A 25,506-nucleotide genomic window follows, 5' to 3' on the forward strand; every position below is an offset into this window, starting at 1 on the left:
AGTGCTTAGACTTTCAAAACGTGTCTGCGTGAATGCAGCAAAGTATATTCTCTTTATTCCCTGTGAATACAGTAACCCTTGGCGAACATGAACAGAGAGCAAAGGCTTTGGTCAGAATTACACGCACTTTTAAGAAAGGATAAGTTAAACTTTTGTGTTTCATTTCACAGTATTTTCATTATGCGTTTGTAATGGTCTATGCAAAATTTCTGGTGTGAAGTTGCATATTTTATACATTTTGTAAAATCGCTACTTTCTAAAATTTTATTTTCTACTACTTTGTTTTTTTAAAAAAGCGTTTTTTAAAAGTCACATAGAAGACGTTCCTTGGAGACTGCTATGCAGTTATCAGCTATGTGCTATGTCTCCTGTTTAGCCTGGGTGCCACATGTCTATTTAGTGAAATCTACTGCTTTCTGCCTGACATTTAGCCTGTGGTTCCACAACTGTTATGAGCTGATATCAATGTGGGAAAGACACTACCAAAAGGAGCGTCACTGCCAGTCCATAGTCTGACTTCTGCCACGAGTCACTTTTTCTCAGCACCTCCCATGTGTGTCAGCTCTGGCATTTGGGCAGCTGTGTCAGACTGGCGAGAGGATCTAGCTGGAAACTAAGCCACCAAAGGAATTTAATAAAAAACAGTTTTCATCGGGATCTGTTCTGTGATCTAAGTCACTGTGTGTCTGCCTGAATGCTTGTGTCAGTATGATGGAGCCAGCTGCAATACCTCACTCCTAGGACGGTACCAATAACAAATAATAAAAATCACTGTGGCTTTGTGTTGAATATTAAAAATGTTTTACCTCACCTCAAAATACCATTCACCTCTCATCTCCAAAGCAGCACATACTCTTGAAACCAGACAAAAAGAAGAGAAAGTTTTAAGACATTGACTTGTTCATCATTTTTTATTAACAGACAAAGCTAGTAGTTAAATTCAATTTCAATTCATGAAGACTTTTGTCTCCCCACCTGCTTTCAGCTCCAGATTATGTTTTTGGACATACTTGCTGTTCCCTGAATGGTCTTTTTGGCCAGCCCTACCCCCTTGCCCATGGAAAGCCATTGCACATGTCTTATATGCTGTTGTAACGCCACTGATTTTGACTGGACTCCACTTGCCTGATGAAAGAGCCAAGAGATTTAAGCTGAAGAGTTTTGCAGCTGCTGAGCACTGTCAGTGCATGCTTTGCCATCCGAATAGGTAAGTTCGCAGCTGACAATTTTTTTTCTACTAAGCCACGTGGTGGGTTTGCAAGACCCTCTAGACTGCAAATTTCATGAGCTCCTAACCTCTGGAAAGCAGAGCTTTTGAAAGGAGCATTGGTGTGTGGACAGGTGGTGAAGCCAGAGCTTCTGGTGCTCTTGGCTCTACCGAGAACCTCTGCAGAATCAAAAGCCTGCAAACAGTCAGCAAAACAAAGCTAATGTTTTCTGGCTTCTGATGATGATAAGAAATGCATGGGAGGTCCCCTAACATTTCTAGAATTCCATTACTTTTTGTTTCATGTTTCATAGCTTTCTTAATGTGTCCGTATTGAACAAATTTTTTGTATATTTTTCAGAGAACGGGTCACAGGGGTAATGAAAATAACTGTTTCTCAAAAGGGAAAGGTCATTGTCACACAAAGGGAAAGCTGTTTTAAAACTTTCTCAATAGTGTGGTAAAATTACTGTAAAAGGATGAACTCAATGGCAACCTTTCTATTGAATTCATTAAGAACCTGGCACTGTCTTATATGTAAAAGGAAAGACACACAAATGGATAAAGCGGGAAATGGCTTCTACCATCCCTCCTACTTTCTGTACAATTTCTTCACTCTCTTCTGAGCCTCAGCTCCTTCTCATCATGCTTTGAGAAAACTTTTCTAAAAGTAGTACCATTAGAACAAAGGCTAGCACAGTAAGAAATATATCTAATTTTTTGAGATCCCACGATGGGCCAAAATGAGACAGATAATCTCAGAAAAGGAAGAGCTACTGGTCCCAAACATTAGATGACATCTGCTTGAAATTCTTTGCTTGCCATTGACGCAGGACACTCCATTGCCAGCGTATGAAGTCACTCTGCCTGTTCTGCCACTTATTCCTCTGAGTTAGCCCCTTAAGCACTAGCAATCTTGACGTAGACTGGACTAACAAGAAGAGTGTAATGATTAAATATCACAAAGTACGTGAAGGGACCATGACATTTCATAGTTCCAAAATGAAGTCCCAAGTTTTCTGTAGTGACAGGCCTTTTGTTTTGAAATAAATTTTCTGTGGCTGCTTGCCAGAAGCGATACCTTTTTTGAAAGACTTTGAAATATATGATTTTTTTCTTTTTAGTTTGAAAAAATTTAATTGGTTCAATAAGGGCCTTTTCCTGAATAGCTCCTCCTGACATCTGCAGGAGTCTGTAATTCCACAGTGCAATGTCTCTTGATACTCCTGAAGTTTGCTATTAATTCCCTACTGATACGTATATTTTTTGAATCCTCAGCTCCCCCCCCCATGTACTTAGGTTCTTTTTCACCAAAATGCCTTTTCCCCCAAATCAGCTTTTGCCCAGGATGTTCCTTTGTGCGCGTGTGGTAGGCTCCCTTTCAGTGTTTATACAGCATCACACTATAAAGTATAGACAATTTCAGGTAGCCCTGACTTTGAACTGGACTGAAAAAGCCATGGGATGACATTCCCTCAGTTAGCATCAGAGATTCCCCCCCCGGTAAAGCAATGGCAAAGTCCTTTGGAGCAGCTTGTGCAGGTATTTATTCTACTTCTGCTCTTTCCTATTTTCTTTTTCTCTTTTGCTTCTTGCTTTAGCACTTATAACCTGCCATTTTCAAGCAAGAGTTTATCAGGAAGAAAAAAAGTCACTTGAAAACCATCCTTATGCTACACTACAGCAAGCCACTGCTACTGTGCAGCCTTGCAAAAGAAATGTTAGTGGTGGTTTTATATCACCTTTATTTTCTTCCCTTCAGTGATCTGGAATGGTTTTAGTAAATCAGAAGTAATTTACATGAAGTAGAAAATATTCCTTTTCAGCTGTGAATGCTCTAAAAAATCAGGACTGGCTCCTAGTGTCTCCAAATTGCAGGACAGCTGCAATAGTCACTCAGCTTTCTTGTCTTGATCAGAAACTGAATTAGAAACGAGAGTCTAGAAAGTTTTCCTGCTAAAACTGGGCACATTCGAAGAGGTGGCTATTTAGAAAATTACTGTATATTAGGCAACATGTAACAGATCGTTATAGGGGACCATCGGCTCATGATGTCCCTTGCTCTGGAGCTTGGCAGCAATGCTGGGTGGATGACAGAAATGCCCTGGGGCCAGGGACCACCGGCACCGAGCGCTGCCACAAAGCAGATAATTAAGAAGCCGCAGTGACAGACTTTCTGAACCACAGCTCCCGTCATCTTGAACGTCATTCTCAGTGACGTAGCTGTCCTCTTCCTGATGCAGAAAAGGAGAGTAATTTCTTCAGCTACTCTATCTGCGCCTATAGCATTAGTCAGCTGTACGGTACGTCGGCTACACTGACAGTGACAGGAGCCGGGGGGACCGGAGCCGTCCGGGGGCATTCACACCCCTCGGGTTCAAGCTCCCTCGAGCTGATTCCCAGCAGAGCTGCTGAAACCTCAACACAGTCAGTGTTTTTCGGAGCGAGGAGGACTCGGCTCTTCTCCCTGCCGTGGGACAGACGGCAGCTATGGTCACGCTCCGCTTCGTTGTGGAGAATCTCTGGCAGAGGGATGGTCTGTAATGTAAATTTTAGCCTTAGCTCTGAAAGGAGCCAAGTGACGGCCTTGGGCACTTCACACGGTCTGGAATTGTTCTTGAATGTTCACCAAAGGGTCACGTTGTGAATGGTAGCTTGAGATATTTAAGTGTCTCTGTTTGCATTTCCGTTTCTCCAGCTCCTTTCACAGTGTTGTCTTAAATGTGGAAGACCTGCAAACAGGTGCTTAGCCCTGTGTTTCCGAGTCATCCTCTTGACACTGATGGCGACGCTAGGCCCCTTCACAGCAGTGAAACAGATGAGGATGTCCGCTGGACCGGGGCTCTGCTACGACAGAGCTTTTTTTAAGGTAAGTTGTCTGAAGCCTTTAGCTTTGGCGCACATTTCTCAGCACACACGGAGCTGGCAGATGTAGTTGCCTTTCTCTCAGGCAAAGTCTTATGCAACATGGCAGGAATATGTTAAATGTTTCCTGAAAATATGTGGAAGTTTTATAGACTGAGCAAGAGAGCGCCAGGAGGAAAAGATGTGATATCCTAGCATAAAGCGTCATACTTAGACATAGTAAATAGCAGGTTTTACGTAAATAATGTGGTCTTAGCCTATTACAAATAACCATTCACATTCACATGGTTTGTGTCATTTCTCTCTGCTGACTTCTAACTTTCCAGCATTCTGCATTTTATTCATTACAGTTAGTTTACAGTACTGATAAATCTAATTTTTGACAATTCATACCATGAAGGTACCATTTTTCCTAACTAAATAGCAGTGTCCACAAGATTTAGCTTTTAAGCTTAGTGTTCTTTCCATTGAGCTGCAGCAAAAGGTTGGGGTTATTGTTGTTGGCAGTTCTTTCTTGTGTGATGTTTTGGGGTTTTTTTTAATGATGGTTTTGTAAGTGATTGCACTGATGAAAGAGTTAGGTCTGGTTTAAATTGCTAGGATGAAATTTCAGAATTTCCACTTGACGTGCGGTAGGAGGTTTATGGTATGTTTTGAGCAGAGGATCAGGGATTTTATTCACAACTGTATTTGAACTTAGAAAGTAAGACATTTAAATGTGGTGTATCACATTAAAAATGGTTTTAAAATCTTTTTCTACGTGTAGATTTTTTAAAGATTACAGGAGAAAAGATTTTCTTTTATAGGCATCTCTTGCACCGAGGGACTTATGCTACTTCAAGAAGTGTTCAAGAAGAGTTCAAGAAAATTGGGAGGAGGCCAGCAAAATCCATCTTCTTGATATTCCCCATATTGCAAAACTATTTTAGCTATGGGTACCATAATAGCAATGCTGGTAACTGTTTTGCTGGGAATGCTGTTTGAAAAGGATAACACAACTGTGATAAACAGGCATGTCTCAACAAAGAAAGAGATTAGAAGGAAATTGAAATCTCGCCTATTGATAGCTAACTCCTCATCCATGATTTCACCTCTTCTCCTCACTGTTTTTCCAGCTAGTAACTCCAGAAATGAAACTGCAGAGCTATGGCAGTGTTTTGGATCCCCATGGCTAACAGATAAGCTCTGACAATAGAGATATAGTTGAAGAAATTACTGCCTCCACAGCCATGAACACACTGCCAGCTGTTGCTCAGTTTGTCTCTTTTTGCACACTTTTGGCATGATCGTACGTCATTTTGGATCTCGAGTGTGTCATCATGTTTCTGCCCCTTCTGCTCTTCAAGATACAGGGAGTCTGGCATTTTTCCGGAGAACTCCTGGATTATTGTGGAGCAAAGTGTGCCTATGAATTTTGGAGGTACTGGTACATGGAAGCACAGCCCTGGTAGCAAGTATTCTTAGTTTCAAACCTCTCAGATGAGGACAATAACATACTTATGAAGAAAAGCAAACCTGGGCACTTTAGTTAAGAAGATGGGGAGAGGAGGTGACCCAGGCAGTCTTGTGTAGTTGGCTGCAATAGTATGCAAAGCTCTCAAGAAAATTTTAAATGAAAGGACGAATAGTGGTTGAGAGGTGAACAAGATAAAATGAAACATGACTTTACAATGTTGGATTGTGTCAGCCCAATAGAGTCTTTGAGAAGCTATTTCCTACTCAGAGGAAACATGTGTTTCCTTCCTGGGAATTTCAGTTAAGCCTTTTTGTGGAGTCTTGTGGGATGCAGTGATGAGGAAGCTGTGAGACAACAGGTATTAGGTGTGCACAGAGCTGGCGAAAAGGGAGAGAGCACCGCTGAGCGTTAGTAAGTATGCGGTGAGGAAGGAATTCATGAGCTGGGTGCTGCGATGGCAGTGAATATGCTGGAGGGAAATAACTGTGGAAGGGAAGGGCCCTGGTGTATGTGGTGGATGTGCTGCTAATGTGATCTTAGAGTGGTCTGACGAGGTATATCCAGCAGAAAAGAGGGAAGCTTACTGCCCTGATTCAAAGATGTTTTTGAGATTTTGTTTAAATTTAGCTCATGCTTCTGATTGCCTATATTAAACAAAGATGGACTGAAACTGAAGGGTGCCCCGATTGGTCAGTGATGGAGAGCTTTGTGCTGGAAAGGAGCTGGGAAGTGGACACTGTGTTTAGTCTAACAAAACAAAGCCTCAGAGGGGACCAAGACTGCTTCCTATTAGCAGTGTAAATACCAGAGAGGACACCAATCAACACATGGGTCTAACCTAGCTGTGAATTGAAATGCGTGTTTCAAACAAGAAAGTGCTTCCTAACCGTGGAACAAATTTCCTAACCAGAAGAAAGTTTCACAGTGGGATTGGTCACGCGCTGGCACAGGTGCCCAGAGGCTGTTGAATCTCCATCCTTGGAGGTGTGCAAAGCTTGACTGAAAGAGACACTGAGCAACTCGATCTCACTTTGAACTGGATGTTTAAATAAGGGGGTGGTCTAGATGACCTCCAGAGGTACCTTCCATCTGAATGATCCCATGCTCCATTAGAACAAAGAAACTCCTAGACACCTTTCACAGCATATTAGAAGCAAAAGGAAAGAAAGGAAAAGTCCTCAAACCCCAAAATGCTGTTAAGGCAGACCTTTACAACAGGATTATTTTGTACATGTAGGTGGCAGGCAGGAAAGAGACCTGAGGACCAACCAGGGTGTTCTTTCCAGGCTATGAACCTTACAGGGAAGACATGCAGGAACAAGACAGAACGTGTCTTGCCATCTCTTTTAGTATTTGGGTCTCACAGCTTAGCAGCAGCAATGATGCCTTCTCAGCATTTTTTGATACAGAGGAACTTGGCAAATTATTTATTGGTTGTCTTTATCACTCATTTCCTCAATATAGTTTTCACAAGATTGAGGGTAATTTGCAGGAGAGTTGAGAATGGCCAAGTAATGAACAAAAAGAGGTTCTGATGGTTGGGAAAAACCTTACTTTTCAATGAAAAAGAATACAGCTGAGGCAGAATGAGGATGTAGAAAAGGAGTGGGGGGAAAGGAAAGAATCAAAAGAGAATTAAAGGGAAGAACGAGAAAGAAGAGGTCAGGAGAAGTCCAGATTTGCTAAAGAGATTCACAAAACTGAATTTCTTTGGGAGGTCCAAGGGCACAGCCTCTCCTAAATAATTTAGAAAGTGAAATGAAGTGGGGAAGCAAAATTGACCTGGCTTTTCTTTTTGAATCGTGGAATTATAGAGCTTGCAAAAGACGGGGCACTACCCTGGGCAGTCAGCAACAACAATTTGACTTGGCCCTCTCTCCCTAACTCCTCATCTTCCCCAGTGAGCCTGTGCGAGTTGGTAGGACCGTCTCTAGGGGAAAGAGGCAATTGATTCATCAGGCCCATCCATCCCTGAGACTAGCAAGAAACATCCCTTTCTTGTTTGTAACTCAGTTTTCTGCCAATGTCATTCCACTGAAATAAATGCAGGCAATTTGGCTTCTAGTGCAGTAGACCTACTATTAACACAGAAACACATGTGTGAGGACTGGGCTGATACTTTACTGAGCTCAATAGAAATATTTTAATTGGATGCCCTGAAAAATATCATTTTTAAAACAGTATATTTTTTTTTTTAACATTGAAGTAGCAGGCAATAAATAAACATACAAGGGAAAACCTGAGTAGTTGAAAAGATGTTTTCATGTGAAAGGATACGTTATTCACTGCTTTTGTATCTGAAAGGAAAAATTTCATATGCTTTTGGTAATCTGTAGATTGAGCGACAATTCTTGTTTTTGATGCTAAAGAGGTACGCAGTGGGTTGCGTGATTTCCAGTGACTAAGGCTCAGCTTGCCCTAAGCTACGTATCTAAACGTTCACTGAGTCATGACGCAATTCTCCTGGTATGGCCAATGGGGTGTACCCTAAAAAGCTGCAAGTCTTGGCATCTATATACCTGTGAGGTGCAAGACAGCTCTGCGTGCAAGATGTGTATAATTCTGCATCCTCTCCCTGCAGCTTTTTTCTGATTTTGCACGTAGAAGCACTGCTTCAGCCTTGCACTGAGAGCCAGGGTACGTCTTTCTCTCTCCTGGTACCCTGCAATCTGCTGCCTCTCAGGTGACAGTCCCCATCGCATGGGTGCCTCAGCGTGACCCAGGTCACTTGCAGCACGCACACCAGCATCGCTGCTCTCAGCCTGCGTTGTGAGCTCTGCGCGCGTAACGCGCGTGTGCGGCAGGCCACGTACAGGGCGCTGCTTGCTGAGGTGACGGATGCCCTGGTCTCCCAGCACAGCCGTGGGCAGGGACACAGGTCTGAGCATTGAAACAAAAACCTCCCCAGGAAAAAAATCATTTGGAAATGCCCTGTGTTCATACCCCAGAGGCAGATAAAGGCGCATAGGCTGGCATCTCTCCAGCGGCTCAAAGACCCAGGGCAGTTACGCATATGCTGAAAGAAGACACGTCATTCTGGGGAAGGCATCAAGCACTTTCGGTTGGAGTGCCTGACACCAGAGGACACAGCAATAGAGAAGTATGCTAGCTTGGCAGCTGGACGCTGCAAGAGAGGCCAAGTGAAAACTGAAATGTGTCCGTGCTTGTACAAAAGAGGAATTCTCAAATGCTTTCTTCCACTTCTCTCACATGCTTGTTTCCTTTTTCTACTATGGTCAACACAGAGTAGCTGTCTCATCAGCAATAACCTCAATCAGCTGCAGATGTTTGCCTCTGATAATATCTTTATGTTGCACACATTTCCTGTCAGGACATGTCGTCTTTCTCACCACAGTTATAGTTATTAGGATTGATACTCTGAGTGACTAAAAATTTGCTTTGCATCCTCTTCTGAACCCTCCAGTCTTTGAGGATCACCTCTTGAATATATCCTTGCTACTACCCCTTCCAATATATCCTCTCAGCTTTAGGAGCACCTAGTCACAAGTGGTGTCTGGATCTATCTCCTACTTTGGATCCAGAAGATCTTCCCCTATCTAATCCACCTTTCCCAGGTGGACTGGCTGTCCTTCTTCACTCCTGAGCCCTCTGGCTGTGGCTTGTCTGTCTTAGTGGAGGATGCAATGTAGCATGAAGACAGCGCTGCTGCAGTGCACCCAAAAACCAGTAAAAGGAAAACTGTACTAGCTCCGACTTGCCAAGAACTCCTGTGCAGGGGCTTGAATCCAGTGCTGGACCTGACTACCACTGCCTTGCAAAGACCAGTGCTACCTCTGGAGGTAAGGGTAACGGCAGGTGGGTGGTCCTTTGTAGAGAGGGAGGTGTTTGGTCTGAACTCGATATGCATGGAGGCAGCAAAGGAGAGGGAGTGCCTGGGGATGGGGTTGGAAGTGAGCCCACAGGGACGGGGAGAGGGGGGCTCATCCAAACATTATGTGAAGAGCCAGCCATTGGCAGCGTCACCAGCCTCATGGGCTGCACGGTGGATGGATCTCGGGGACCTCAGACACATCTAACAAGCAGGAATATTTACTACAGATAGCAGTTGTGTTCCTGGCATGCATTCAGTGTTGGGAGAGGCCAGCATTGCTTCAGGAGAAGATGTTTGAATACTGAAGAAAAGAGAAGAATGAATGAAATGACTCAATGGCAGGCTGTGTCTCTACTAGTGAAGATGCTAGAGGCTGCCAGAGGGTGTCCCTGGGCAAGGAGACTCGAGCCTCTATGTCATTCAGTTACCAGAATATACCTGACCCCACTTCAGGCTAAGGCAAATATCAATTACCAAAACAGTTTTTGGGCATGGTTTGGGGCTTAGGACCAATCAATAACCACTCCTAATGGGCAGTTTGGGAGCACCCATCCTGTTTTAGAAGGTGAGATGGTTTAATAATGTGAATATGGGCTTCAGTGCCTGAGAATGGTTTTAGTCACATTTAATTCACTAGCAAAGTTGTAGCATTAGATGGTTGATAAAGTTTCTGGCATCTAAATTAGAGCAAGCAAATCCTGGGCAAACTGCCTAAGAAATGGGAAAGCCTGGGCATGAAGTTAATTGAGCCACTCTACTGCATTGAGCGATAACTTGACTTGTTTGGCTCCTACCTTGTAAACACCCCAAGCCAGACCTGTATTTACCAACTTTGCCATGCACTGCCACAGCCTTTCTTTGTTTTTCTGACCAGTTGTGCCAAATACAGCTGTGGCACTTCATAGCAGCCAAAGGGTGCAGTGTAGCGAGGACCCAAAGCCTAGGCATACCACCAGAAGGCACAGCCCATGTTTGCAACCCGGCACTGGGACCTGCCCTTCTCATGCGACCCAGCAGAGACCTGGTTGCATCACCTAAAGTGCCAGGTGCATCCTCCATTATGATGTCCCATGCTTACACTGGAGAAGTCAAAGTCTTCATTAGCATTTTTGGAGAAACACCAGCGGACTGCAGTAGGTTGGTCCCTTCTTCTCCCTGACCAGATCTCAGGTGAAGGACGGTCCATGATGATGGACACAGGACAGTCCCCCTGCACAAGAAGGCAGGGGACAGTGTGGAGCTTGAAACGTTGGGAACATCTGGCTGCACAGGGCCTTCTCAGGAGAGTCTGGTCTGAGATGACACGTAATGAACAAGGTCTTTGCCAAAATCCCCTTCTAAAAGGGGGCCAGTCAAGGATACGCTGCCAGGTGTGGAAGTTTGAACGGGTGTTGCAGCTTCTCGGTCAGATATTGTTGTGCTGATTTCTGGATGACAGGTGTTATAATAGAAGGACCAGTTACTTCAGTATAATTACCTGGGTGGTAAGCATAGGCTGCAGTAAGCACAGACTCCTTAGGCTCCAGGTCAGGGAAGACTGTGCTTCAGTTAGCCTTCATTCAAGACACCAATTAAATGCACACAGAAGTTAAAACGTATGTCTGAGATCCATTGAAATTGAATCCATGGTTTAAATGTTTTCTTGATGCTGCTTAGTCCAGTCTCCATTTCATTTATTACCTCATGAAATCATTCTCTCCAGACTAAGCTAGAATTACAGCCCTGTAATTTAGGGACCAGACTTTACACCTGAATGCCTAAAAATGTCAAAATAGCTATTATAAACGCAAGTTATACAACTTTACTTTGTACCTCTGCTACAGACAGGAACAGCAGGAAAAAAAAAAAAGAAAGAAAAATTATTAGGAGTGATGTTTACCCTCCAGCTGGACTATGTTCTTGTAAAAGCAATAATCTGCGTCAAAGTGATCTAAACGGAGCAATCAGGAAAGGAAATTAAAACTGTCAGTATTTGACATAGAATACCGCTTGATAAGAAAGCAGAACAGCTGTAAGCTAAACGAGCCACCTAATACTTAATTTTTCATGTTGTCCTTTTTACAGACTCCACAATAATGTAACTAGCCTATGGCTCTTGTCTGGCAATTAAATGGTTAGTGCTGGTAAATTACTTCTGCCATTTAAAAATGTATTTTTCATATTCTCTTGAAAAACAAACAGGATAAACTGTTACTGGTAACTGTTTTTGGAATGTGAATTGCTTTCTAAGTCTTCTGAGAAAAGAAGATGCAATTTCCAGACCTCAGTCCTAGAAAAGCAAAAACCGAAACAAACTTACTCACATTTTACATGCGTGTTTTTAGAGAACAAGTTTTGCTTATTATTCTTTCCACTTCGTCTAGAAATATAAGTTAATGCATACTTTAAAAATTAAATGGAAAAAAAAAAAAAAAAAAAAAAGACAAAACCCCTCCAAACAATTCAACCAAACCCTATTCTCATTTTGGCCTAGCTGCTTGCTTAGTTTTAGAAAAGAAGATCCTGGCAAGTGAAGAAGCTGAAGTTTTCCCATTTTAAAGCACTTCATCTTTCTTCCATTTTTGCTATCATTTCAGGCAAGTTCACAAGAACTATTTCCTGGACTTTCTTAGAGTTGCTAGGACGTGTCCCTCTACCCCTCACGCTGCAAAAAAGACCCACTTCACGCCCTGCATTGAATGGATCTTACCTTGACAAACATTTTCATTTCTTCCTTCTTTGGACTCAAAGATGCAAATAACATACAGGAGCCATGGTGAAAAGTCAGCTAAGTAAATGTGTGCTTTACTACTGCTCCAAAATGGAAAGAAAAATACCCTCCCCATCCCTTAGGACAAATGGTAGTGAGATTGCAGGCTGCTGCACCAGCCTGGGTGCTGGGGCACGGGGTGCTGCCAAAGGGGCTGTCAGGAGGATTCTCTCTAGAGATGGGAAGTGAGAGAGGATCCTCACCTCTTTTCTCCCCCCATCCACTTGTCTGAGCCTCCTCAGACAAACTCACCACCTTTCTACTCTATTTCCCAGCCCCTGAAGAGGGGAACTCAATTAGCTAATTCCATTTGTCCACTGCTGTTCTGCACTGCAGGTGGTTTCACAGCATGAATCCTATCAGAGGGATACAATAGCAGCATTGCCACCTTCAGACCATGCATTAAACAAGCATCCCAGAGAGCAAGAGGCTAATTATAAATATTTGTTTCTTCCTACATTTGCTTTACTGGGTTTGAGATTCTGGGACTTATTAGCTGTTTTTCAAACTCCTATCTATCAACACAAGGCTTGACAATTGCTTTATTATTATTATTGTCATTATTAATATTATTATATGTGAAAGTCCAGTCCCCCTTAAGGACTCTGAGATCCTTAATAACAGGGGAATTAATAACAGTAATAACAGTACCACCCATACTGGAACTCTTAATAAAGTAGTGGGAGCTCGTGAGGCTCTAAAGTGAACAAGACTGCAAAGAAAAGCTTGCCTTCAGCGTGCTTGTAGGCATTCTCCCTGAAGATAGATTGCCTAAGGAGGAAAATACAAGGTAGCTGGATGTGCTATTTTATTTCAATATAAAATATGCAGGCAACATTACTGGCACAGCTAAGTTAAACACCCTGTCAAGCAAGCATAAGGACCTCAGGCCACCTTTCAGATGGGGAAACATCTTTGCTGGCATCAGTCTAGTATAGCTGGGTTTTGCTCCATAAGATCTCAAATGTTTCTTTTCTCTTTCTGCCATTCACGGTACTGAAGCAGGGTAAGGATTAATGAAAGTCATATAACTTTCAGGAATTGACAATTCCTCAAGAAAAGTATGATTCTGCTTCTCAGCTGCTTTCTGCTGTGTGAGGGAGTCTGGGATTCTCCATTCAGTAATGAACCTAGTGTATTTGGGAATTAGTAAATGAGTAAGGAGAGATTTTCAAAAGCATAAACAGCAGCAATGGGGCCATCTCCCATGGGTGTTACAACTGCTCTTGATCGAATTTCTGAAGCCGGGGTGCTTCCTTTGCTCTTCTCTGGGCTGCTGCCCCACCTGATGTGGTGATCCTGGCAGAAAGAGCCCTGGTCTCCTTAGGGCCCTCTCCTTGGCACAACCCCATAAACCTCACAGATGAGGAGGTGAGAGACTTGCCCAAGAGTGTGGGTGACCTGCCCTCAGGTGGAGACCAGGAGCTGACTGGGAGCCTAAACTCACCAGGGTTTGTCCTTTTTACACCTGAACATTATGGCTTGCTGCTTTGCTGTTGTGCCCTTCTGCTTGTGTCCTTCCCCCGCTGGACCACAAACTCATTCTCGGGGTGCCTCTACCATGCTTAGGAAAGCCCTCAAAGGATTGACCTTCACATCAAATTGTGAAATAAAAGATTAGAGCTGTTTGGGACATCTGGTATAAATTTCAGCTCCTTGTCACCCTGTTACAGCCCAGAAGCCTCTGAGGTGGTTTTTCAGTCTTTTCTTCCAGCCTAGCAGGTTTTTCAGAATTTGTGAATAGCAACTCGCATCAGTGAGCCTGTGATGATATACTACATACTCCAGCCTTGCGTGACAGAGAGGAGCTACACAGGGATGTGAATTTCAAACTACTTAACAAACAAAAGTATGTGTAGACGTGTTCCAGGTTTTTTATGTCTCCTTGGTATTTCCTTGCAGTTCGTTTTGAGGTTTTGGAGAGCAGTGTTGTACCTTTGGACCAAAACAAAGGAATGGCAATGCGAGTCAGTAGACTGGTGAACAGCCTTGTGAGTTTTTTCTTAGACTGAATTTTGATGTGCATTCAACCTAACAGAAAGCCCTCAACAAACAGAAACACATGGTGAGATATGGATTTCAGCTGAAACAGTTTCCAGATCTGGTTCATGCCTGTGCTGCTGATGGAGAGGGGGCAAAAGAGAGTGGGGAAGACAACGAACAGGGACGGGAATAAGCAATGTGGGACTGGAGGGATTATTGCTATCTTTTTGTTTTGGCATAGACCCTTCCTCAACACGTGGTAAGCTATATAGCCTGTGTTTCGGTTTAGTGCTGAAGAGAGGGCTACTTTTCAGACAGGAATCCAAAGAGGAGAAGATACAGGCAGCTTTGAGCTCATGTGCACAGCTGTCCCCAGGAGAGACACCAGTGAAGTCACGGTGGTCCTTGGATGACCTCTGGCAGTCTGGGTTGGAAACTGTGCTGCTCAGGCAGGACAGAAACCAGGGCCTGAGCCAGGAGCCTGACCTAGCTACATCTGCGAGTATGCAGTCATGCTTAATGACTGCAAAGTTGAATTTAACTCACTCCTATCATTTCAGTTGTTAGGACTGGTGACGCTTCCTGCAGCCCGTTTCTTGGCTCATCCTCTGGCAGTGGCCCAACACCAACAGTGTATTCTAACATGTCACCGGGGTTTGTCAGCAGAAATTTAGGGAGAAAAACCCACCAGCATTGCTCATTTTAATCTTCCAGAAGATGTCAAGAGTGCTGAGCAACAAGGCTTAAAAGAGAACAGCAACAAGGAAAGAGTGATTGTTCACCATTACTGATGAAAATAACGTTGCAGATCCCAGCTTGAGTTTCATGGACTTGTAGTAATCCATGAATCCATCTAGTAAATAAAAAACCTCACAGTTTTGCATGTTGCACTATTTCAAATTCATGAGAGCATCATTTTCTCTTCACCAAATCTTACCTTTTCATAGTGTCTGCCACAAAAACTATCCAGAAACATCTTGTAATTGCCCAGGTCTCTGTGGTGACTTGCTCATGAATCACACCTGCCTTCACTGTCACCATGTATCACCTTTCCCTTGTTTGCTATTTAATTTTATTTAGGTTTTTATTTAGGCTTTTTATTTTACTTATGTTCCTTTTCCTATTTACCTGTTGCATATTGTTTGTACCTTGGGTTATAAAATCTGGAGGGGGAATTCAGCTCCCCAGTGAGTTATAGACTGCCACTGACCATGGGATTTACTTCTGGCTGGGGTGTCCAGACTGTTGTGTAACATCAAACACTGAAAAGAAAAACACTGTGTAGGTGTTTAGAGAAAATTAACATTTTCTAAAAGATGAGTGAGCAGGACAGCCTAAAAGTCTGAAAAATTCCTCAAACTCATGTTCCGAGTTAGTACTCGGGTACCATTCATTGCTCTGCAGCACCACTTAAGTAAATCAGACAGGAGAGAACAATTGGATAGCATCCTACCCTCGCAATGTCTTTCTTGGGGATGAGACTGATTCCTATCTTCTTTTGACCACATGAGATGAAAGATCAAGTTAGGGGACCATCTTGGAAACACACTTCATTGCTCCAGTGCCCTTGTGGTGGTTCTCAGAAAAGCTAACACATGATTTCTTAGAAGGTACATCCTCTTTTCTGAGGGATCTTCCCCTAAAAACACCACAGAGTATAGGGCTGCAGCGATACGATGTTTTCTTCCTCACAATTTTTTTTTTTCCTGTGGAAAAGCTGGCGATCCAGGGCTGTGCCACTATGAATTTAGACTACTGTATATGTTGGAGGGCTCACCTGTGGTTCACCATCCTGTTTTGCTAGGACCATGCCACAGGAGCTGCCATAGAAAGGTCAGTGCCAAAAGGCACTTCACAAGAAGGGGAATAATGTCATCTGTACTTCTATTTCTGCTGTGCAGTCTAAATCCATACCGGCTACACAAGACAGCATGAGGTATCTTTAAGTGATCACTTTATTCCCAGATGCTCAGATTGTTAAATGAAGGCTGGAGAGAAGGGTGAAGGCAGCAGCCGAAATCCCAGGTTTCCCTGACTCACTGCTGTGTTCTGGCCGTGTCCTCCAGATGCTTCCAAGCAAGTAACGGTTTCTGCTGAGTCACAGTATTACAAGGCATTTTCCCCTTGTGATTAATCCCTTCTTTAACCCAGAAAAGAAACAGCAAACCTGCTTCTGATTGCTGCTCTGTCCTTCCCTGGGGAAAGTGCCTGGGTCATGGAAAATGTGGATTCTTCTCCTTTTTATATCACCTCCCCCTTTTTCCTGGCTCCTGCTCGCACCCAGCCTCATCTCTGGGGTATGGGAACCGCCACAGCTGCCTTAGGTAACCCTCAGTTATCCCAATTACTATCCATCTTCTTAACCGACCTCTGCCAGGGGATGGCTGTAAGTGCTTTTTATGGGGATTTTCTTTGGCGTGAACTGCTGTGGTAGCAAAGTGCTTGTAGTACTTCTGCTGCCTTTGCTGCTCCTGCTGTATGTTGCAACAGCTTGCACAGCCAGTTTCCATGCACTGTCACATGTTAAATCACTCTTGACATCAGCGGATAAGCTTTCCAGAGCCTGCAGCCCAGCCCGACCAAGCTGGGACAGGAATCCGGGTCCTGAGCTGTGTTTTCTCACTCGAGTGTTATGAAACACTTTGGACTCGTAACAATTCTGGGCTGACCTCACTTCATCTGCAGAGCAAGGCCACCGAGGAGCACGCTGACTTTCAGAGGCATAGAACTAGAGGCACCTATTTTCAGCAATAGCAAACAGTATGTGCTGAAGCAGGTTGGATTCAAAAGCAAACCATGAGGATCACATCATGCTTTTAATAAACCAAGTGCCAATATGGGGCAGTGATTTTTTTTTCTATTTATCACACGTTTCAGAGAGAAAAGTGTTGAGTTTTTATTTTTGGGGGGGTAAGATTCTGCAGAAAGCCTATCCAGTGAAGTCTGTGAGCTCACCCGTAATAAGATAACATAGCTAATATTGCGGGTTATCAGCACACATCAGGCACCTGAAGGCACCACAGCTTGGCCAAACCTTGCAATCTGGAGGCCTGTGTTTGTGGAAGGTGTTGTCATTTCTGACACCGGAGGGGGAAGGCAAAGTTACTTTCAGTTAGAGACTTGTAGCCAGGGCTTGATTAGAAGTTAAAAAAACGCAGAGCAGTACAAGTAGAAAATCATAGTTACTGAAAAATGGGTGTTCATATACACGTTGGAGAGCTGTCACAATTTAGCTGTACTTGAAACACAATCCCTAATTTCCTTTGTAAAAAGCTGGTGTCACAACAGCCCTTTTATCATATTTATCTCATTCCCCTGCTCTCACAGCCAGCCAGTCCTGATACAGGAACAGCTGTCACAACACTGCTGCAAGTAAGTTTAGGATGAATGGATGTCTGGAGGTAAACTGAAGCTACTTTATCTGAGTTCTGGAGTAAAGTTAGCTGGTCAGGAAGGTGGGGGGAATGCGAATGAAATTTGGCAATTGTTGTGAAATTTCCAATATCCTAAACATGGACAGAAGAGAAACAGATTTGATATTTTAAACGTTAGGGGTTTGGGGTTTTTGTTTGTTTGTTTGTTTTTCAGATGAGACCTCCCTTGCCAAACATTGGACATCATAGAATCAAAGAATCATAGCATCATTTAGGTTGGAAAAGACCTTTAAGATCATCAAGTACAACCATTGACCTAGCATTGCTGAGTCCACCACTAAACCATGTCCCTAAGCACCACATCTACACATCTTTTAAATGGTGGCTGAAGCACTTCCCTGGGCAGCGTGTTCCCATGCTTGACAATCCTTTTTGGTGAAGAAATTTTTCCCAATATCCAGTCTAAACCTCCCCTAGCATAACTTGAGGCCATTTCCTCTTGTTCTACCACTTGTTACTTGGGAAAAGAGACCAACACCCACCTCACTACAACCCCCCTTCAGGTAGTTGTAGAGAGCGATAAGGTCTCCCCTCAGCCTCCTTTTCTCCAGGCTAAACAGCCCCAGTTCCCTCAGCCGCTCCTAAGACTTGTTCTCTAGACCCTTCACCAGCTTTGTTGCCCTTCTCTGGACACACTCCAGCACCTCAATGTCTTTCTTGTAGAGAGGGGCCCAAAACCGAACACAGGATTCGAGCTGTGACCAGTGCCAAGTGCAGGAGGATGATCACTTCCCTAGTCCTGCTGGCCACGCTATGTCTGATGCAAACCAGGATGCCGTTGGCCTTCTTGGCCACCTGCGCACACTGCTGGCTCATATTTGGCTGACTGTCAACCAACACCCCCACGTCTTTTTCTGCTGGGCAGCTTTCCACCCATTCTTCCCCAAGCCTGTAGCACTGCATGGGGTTGCTGTGACCCAAGAGCAGGACCCGGCACTGAGCCTTGTGGAACTTCACACAACTGGCCTCAGCCCATCGATCCAGCCTGTCCACATCCCTCTGTAGAGCCTTCCTACCCTCGAGCAGATCAACACTCCTGCCCAACTTGGTGTCTTCTGCAAACTTACTGAGGGTGCACTCGATCCCCTTGTCCAGATCATTGATAAAGACGTTAAAGAGAACTGGCCCCAGTACTGACCCCTGGGGGAACACCACTTGTGACCGGACACCAATACCTTCAAGAGGCAATACCTTCAAAGCAATGAACTGGTGTAAGGTGTCACTGGAAGCAGTATGTTGAATAAACAGAAGTTCCCTGGGCAGCCCGATGTTGCAGCAAGATGTGCTGCTGCTGCAGAGGCTGGCGGAGCTCTGCTCAAAGTGCTGCTGCTTTCACATCCTGTTACATTTCAGGAAACCTCGCTCAGTCTCCCTGAAAGTGAATGAAGTGGTTTCATTCTCATTACATTGCAGATGTGCATGTTTTGTTTCATTTCAGAGGAAAAAGGGAAGGTGAAGAGCCATCCCTTGACCAGAAAACAGATGTACCTGCTGAAAACGAAACAGAGAAGCCACAAGCCTTGCAGCTGGCTGAAACGCTGGAGGCATTTACCATATTTTCAGGGAAGCCAGTGAAGAGGAAAAAGGGAATGATATCCCCTTATCTCCCTTCCCAACTTCCTAAGCTCTATGGTCTGATTTTTCACAGGCTAAAGAAGACTCGCTGAATAACTGGCCCAGAGGTGTTCAGTACCTCTTGAGAGCCGTGGCTAGTCAGTATAACAGCAAGCCTGCTGAAGGGAGAATGCAAGAGAACGCAGCGGTGACTTCTCCCAGAGTGAGGGCAAGAGCTATTGTTCAAAGGTTCCCAGAAATGTGCAGGGTTCTCTCCCACTTACTTTTTCTGTGAAGGAGACTGTGGTGAACTGGGGTGCCTCCTGTGTGTGAAGAAACAGCAATGCCTGGCTGACTCTGTGGCTGCTAGCTGTAGCGATATTACAATAATTAATCAAATCGGCAGTCCCTAGTAGGTTAACTACAGTCATTCCCTTCATTGTACAGGCAGAGAATTCAAAATGCAAGCTGTCTTGCCCAAAGACACCTAATGAACTAGTGTCAAAGCCCACATGAAAATCCTTAAGGCCAAATGCTAATTTCAAATGCCCACATTACCAGTTATATACATCTTCAGAAGTATTTAACTGATGTTTTGCATGCACATGTCTTTACTGGCAATTCAAGACATGTGACAATTTGAATTTATAAGTCTAACGTTAGAATTAAAGGTAAGAAAACATCAGGCCTGGAGGTTAATCATAGAATGCAATGAACCTGAACCCAAGGGTAATAAGCTGCTGGTTTTCTAGAGATGGTGTTTCAATGACCAGGGTTTCTTAAAGAAATAACCATACTCTTGATGCTTCATCTGCTGAATGTGAATGTGCAGATTTTGCCCTGGTAGCACAGGCTGAGAGAGATCCCAGCCAGCTCTAATCAGAAAAGCAACAGAGAACATAGCAGTTTTTGGTCAGCATCTCCCACAGCAAGACTCATTACAATTGGACTCTTTACTAAACCGCTCTTCTTAATATTCACAGCACTCTATTATAATTGACTGACAGGTGTTTGGAGTTTAAACACATATTCATTAGGATTGTGAAAGTCATTTTATCATAGCACTAATGTTATGCTCCATTCTTCCAGCTTCAGGGTTTGCTACGAGCCACACTTACTCCCTACAGCTTTTAAAAGATACTGAGCTTTGTGAATTTTCTCTGTTGACACAGACTGTATCTCAGACAAGTGGGGTTTTAATAAGTTTCCAGGTCTTGCAGGCTAGAACAGAAGTGGAGATGGCACTCTCTGAAAAGAGTTATAGGAGTTACATTTGGAAGATATTTAGCTTATACTGCAGCTCGTAAGCACCATCACATTCCGCTCTACAGTTGTGTATTTAGAAGTCCATCAGTGCAAGTCTAATCTTTCTTTTTTTTTTTTTTTTTTAATTATTTTTTTGCAACAGTGTAACAGGGTCATAGGCACCAGCCCAAACTGGACAAGACCCTACAAGTGGTTTGGGTTTGTTTGGAAGAACATGGCCTTTTCCTATGAGTGTGGCTGATTATCTCATCCCAGTACACTTCCTCCAGCCTCCCTCTTATCTCCTTACTATGTACCACGCCATGTAACTACAGCTTTTCAGACTGGCTTTGGGGCTTTGGGCCTTTCAGCAAGGAAAATTGTTCTATTTTGTTATCTTCATCTTCATTTCCCTGAAGTGGTCATCTTTCCAAATTTCCTTGTATATCCAGGAGGGCCTCCCATTAGCACTGGCTGACCTCGTGTCACACTGCTGGTCTTTGGTGCTGAAACATTAACATATCTGTCCTTATGGGTAATTGTCACTGAGAAAATCTGGCTGCTTCTTCTTCTTGGTCAACAGCAAGGGTTAATTGAAAAATAAATTCAGTAAAGCATATTCTGGAGTGAGAGGGCTGGGAAGGTGCTGGTTCCCCAGCACTGGGCAGTGGTGTGAAACTCCCCTAGTTCTCATGTTGGCTCGGTGCCACTCACCAGGGTTTTGACAGCTTTGCATACACCAGCAGCAGAAATTTCTGAGTAAAACTGGCCTGGCTCACTGCCATCTCTTTGGCTCTTGATGCTGTTGCTGGATTTCTTTGGAGTCAGTGAGATCACAGCCTCTAAACACTGCAGCTTCCCAGCAGTATGCTGGAGGAAAGGACCCAGTCACTAAGTCTTTTATGTTTGTCTTAATATCGGTTGAAATAAAAAACAAATTGCATACACCAACATCCCCTCTGAAATAGGATGACCTTTTCCTGCAATGGTCTGAAAGCTGTGTGCTCTTGTCACGTCTCCCTGTTTGACTACTGTGTTTGTTTTTCAGTAGCGATGGGTACTGTGTCTCAGTGTCCTTAAGAGTATCCTGTACACACAGCTTTGGTACAGCTCTGTTCTGAGCTGACCTGTTCTGTTCTGACTCTGAAACAGAATTGTGGAGAATTCAATGCACAGGAAATGGTAACCGTCCCCTAGGGATCTAGGTTTTGTATTAGATTAATTATGTCAAAGAACACAACTCTGGTAATCTGGACTTCAGTTTTGAAAATCTCATGGTGTTTCTTCCAGTGAATCCTACCCCTCAGAAATCATATTTTCAATAGCCCCCTAAATTATTTTGGAGTCACCCTCTTAGGAAAGACTTTCTCACTCCACTCCTCTGGAAATGTTGCCTTTGAATACTATTCTGGAAACGGTCATCTAGTGAAAGTGTTACATTATTGGGTCACCGACTGCCCCCCAACAAGCAAGTCTTTCCACTTCTGAATGTGTTATGGTGTTTCTCAAGAATAAATGATACTCAAGTATTTCTCCTCAATGTGGCAGACATTAAGATAGCTGGCTAGTTTTGGCATACAGAAAGCAGGTGGGTATTTCTGTTCTGGTTACCTTAGTCCCTTCCCATGTGCGCTGTCTTTTTTCCAAGCTTCTTTTTCTTGTGTAGCAGAATCAAATTTCAGCAAACTGTCTCTTTGCTTGCCAAAGGTTTACAGGGACAGTGGATGCTGTGATCTTTCTCTCTGACTTACTACCTTTCCCTGGGCTTTACCCCACTGGGCAGTACTGGCAGCAGGGGAAATACGTGTATGTGAATGCATTTGTCCTTTTTGGCTGGCTCATCACAATATTTTTGCTTCTAATCAGGATGAATAATACAGTTGTATTCTGACTATTTTTATTCTCTCTTTTATTACCCTGAACATTGATGTAACTGTGACAACATCATGTGTCGGGCTACCTGTTGTTCTGCCATGATTAATGCGCTAATGGGTCTTCTGCTCAGACCGTGCTGGCTGTGTCAGGCTGTGAAGTCAGACGTGAGCTGTTTCCCAGGAACAGCTTAATGCGCTTAAAAGATCTGCATGTACTATCTGTTAGCAGCCTGACTCACCCATTTCTTTGGCAAAAAAAAACCCCAACCCCATGGCTTTTGGAAAACGGACACATGAAAAATGTCTCTTCTCTTTAGAAGGAGAAAAAGCAAAACCCATTGACGGTGAATGATATTGTTGCCAAACTATCCCATTACTGAGATAAAATAGTACAAGGATCACTCTTGGACTGACTGTGGAAGAAATAATGAAAATAGAATAAAGCACATTTGCAACTTGGAATACAGTATTAGTCATGTAGAAGCATGCTGTGTGCGTGTCTGTTCTGGAAGAGAAGTTCAGAACTTTTTGCAGGGAAATGAGAGGGCTGAGAATGCAACATGTTCACATTCTAATCTGTGGGCAGGCCAGGGGAGGACCAGACTGACCCTCTTTCATCTCTGCTGAGCATAGGTAAAAAGGTCCCAGTTCTTTGTCTTCAAGGCCCTGGGGATGGAGGTTACTGGAAACTGAAGGAAGTAACAAAAGGATTCCACCAGGACCCTGTACTGGTGATTTTTGCAGTAAATGTAGTGACTGAGGTCACTGTGTGTTGAAGTAGCTCTTGAGCATCTTCTGGCAGTATTTTCATGGTAGCACAAGGTTCAGGAAAAAGTGCAAAACTTTCCTAGAAAGCTGGGGAATTGATGGAGTACTTATCCTAAACTCCGTATAGCCACAATTAGTGTAAAAGCTTAGGTATAGCAGGATATAGCTATCTAAAATGTCAACCTTACCTTGTTGGATTTAAGGTCTGACTCTTGCCCTATATCTTATGTTAAAAAAAAGCTGCTGGAATAGACTGGCAATACTGTACGTAGTCTTTCCATTGGGTAGGGAATGGAGAAGCACATGATAACATCCCCTTCGCAGGAATTTGCAGTCGATCTTTGGTACTAACAGTATTTTGTATTGACATTCATGGACAAAATAAAGGGATATGAAATGCACTGAAGACTAAACTGTCTGAGGAAGACTGCCACGCAGAAAGGCTACTGAGACCAGCAGCCATCTTTGCGTATAGCCTCCACAGGTTTGATTTATTCCTCTGCTACAGAGCTGGACAAATGGTCCTTGCAAGCAGTTGTTTCAGTTTCCCCACCAAATCCGTGTATTTTTCCCAGAATGTATGGCTCATCCTACCTCTCCCAGGAAGGCAGGGAAGCTCTCTGGAGAACAGCCACAAGATGCTGCTGTGCCTGCTCTCCATGGGCTCTGCAATGCCCCTGCCCCAAGAGAAGGGCACGGGGAGCCGGGGGGGCAGTGGGGGCAATGGGGCTGAGATGAGGGGGGGAAGGCTGTAGGAGGCGGCAGTAGACGAAGGGCATGGGTTTACAGTCCCAGTTTGGGGAAATGGTAAAGCATCTGCAAGGTGGTGAGTTTCTTAGCTGTACCAGGGTTGTACAAGGTAGCTTTTTAGGACCATCTGGAGTACAAAGAACACAAAATGGTCTCTGATATAACATGAAAACAACTATCCCCAAATTAGTTATTTGGTTTGAAAAATTATGTATTTTTTGGCAGTGGAAAACTGCTTGGAGGAAAACTTGGAAAAAAAAAAAACGTTTATCAGTCTTTCACAACGTTTTGCATTTCTTAGGAATGGCAAGGGTTGTTTTGATCAACAGAGTCGGATTTTAAAAATAGCAACATGGATTCCTACTACCTTTCTAACAGCTAATCAGCAGTTTGATGCCAGGACAAATTCTTTTTATGAAATTTATATGAGGTCCTCTCTGGCTGCTCAGTGATAATTGCGTAGGAAGTCCTAAAAATAAGGAAAATTTCCTGAGTCTTATTTAAATAGCAGAACTCATTGTTGGCCAAAACAGTTGAAACATTTTTCTTACCTTAAGATATTTATGAGTTATTTTTACTCTTTTACTTTGGACAATATTACTACTAAACCTGCCTAGCAATTTTTTAGAAAGAGTATTTATTCTGAAGATGTGCTTTAAACACCTTGTGAATTCTCTGGCTGCTAATTTTGATGAGCAAGATGCATACATCTGGTACTTAGTCTTTGTGCAAAGTCCTGCTTTGTAGTTCAGCTTTAGGTTCAGTGTTTAATAGACCTCTTATTCTTTCTTCTGCTCCAACGCCTGCAAAAATCCTATGGTGATTCTTGAATAAGATGTCCTGGCTGATACACTATATTAAGGAGGTGAGATACTGTATATAGGAAATGCAACCTCCAGTTTATGTTTCAAAAAAGGTTTTGTGTGCTTGTTAGGGTTTGAATAATATTAATAGCCAGTTTAGGTATTTTGTAATGATCTTGAGTTTAATCCCTTAAGTCTTACTAGCTGTGCTCTGACTGTATTAAGGAAATGATTTGGGAAGAAAGAGACAGAGGAAAGGGATGAATTCAGCTGCTATTTGAGAAAGTGTAGTAGCTAGTTAGTCTGGTAAGTTATGCGGAGATTGGTTTAAGTTAGACGTGATGGCTGTTAATTGTGGTGTTTGTTACCTACGTTCTCACATTAGGGCATGCGTTATTGGGCTTGTTCATCAAATTGTAAAATTAATAGCTTGCGCAATCCATGCAATTTGTTCCTTTTAAGTTCCCTCCCTTCAAGTCTCAATGATAGCGTGTTCCAGTAAATCAACAGCAGAGATTATTTTTCCTTCCTGGTATTTGTCCGAAGCTTCAAATAATGTTGTTTTAGCCCTTACAAATTGAGAGCAACCAATAGTAGTTGGACACATCTCTCATTTCAAAGTTGGCAGACAACCCTGTGAAATCCCACACGCGTACATCTGCCAAGTGGAGAGGGAAAGGAAAATGAGGGAAGGAGAGCCACCACTATACTGTACAGCCGGCTGGCGGGAGGTGCGTCAGCAGAATGACTCTCACTTGACATAATAAAGTAGGAGACTGTGGGGGGCCACGTACAAATAATTAGGTTTATTTCTCCTCAGGGCTTTATTCACTGCTGGAAATGATATGTAAAACGGAAGAAACAGATTAGAAATGAGGTCTGAGGGGACATTGTTTGAAAGCCTGCTCATACTGTAACCACCTTCAGTGGAAGAGAGGTTCCCATTTGCTTCTGCAGAATGGTCTTGACCCTTTTAAAAACAATGA

The 25,506-nt window shown here is 43.4% G+C and overlaps 1 long non-coding RNA gene across 2 annotated transcripts; it reads left to right on the forward strand.

Moving 5' to 3' along the window:
• Nucleotides 1-1,225: 1,225 nt before the first annotated feature.
• LOC126037997 (uncharacterized) lies at nt 1,226-18,723 on the forward strand. 2 transcript variants are annotated; one of them, XR_007505854.1, is made up of 4 exons: nt 1,226-4,076; nt 4,879-5,087; nt 5,192-9,328; nt 11,937-18,723. It is a non-coding gene; the product is annotated as an uncharacterized LOC126037997 (long non-coding RNA). The 2 variants fall into 2 exon arrangements; XR_007505853.1 differs by having other exon boundaries at nt 4,879-9,328.
• Nucleotides 18,724-25,506: the final 6,783 nt, after the last annotated feature.

The sequence above is a fragment of the Accipiter gentilis genome, chromosome 4 (genome assembly GCF_929443795.1).
Source record: "Accipiter gentilis chromosome 4, bAccGen1.1, whole genome shotgun sequence".
In the NCBI taxonomy this organism is placed as follows: domain Eukaryota; kingdom Metazoa; phylum Chordata; class Aves; order Accipitriformes; family Accipitridae; genus Astur; species Astur gentilis.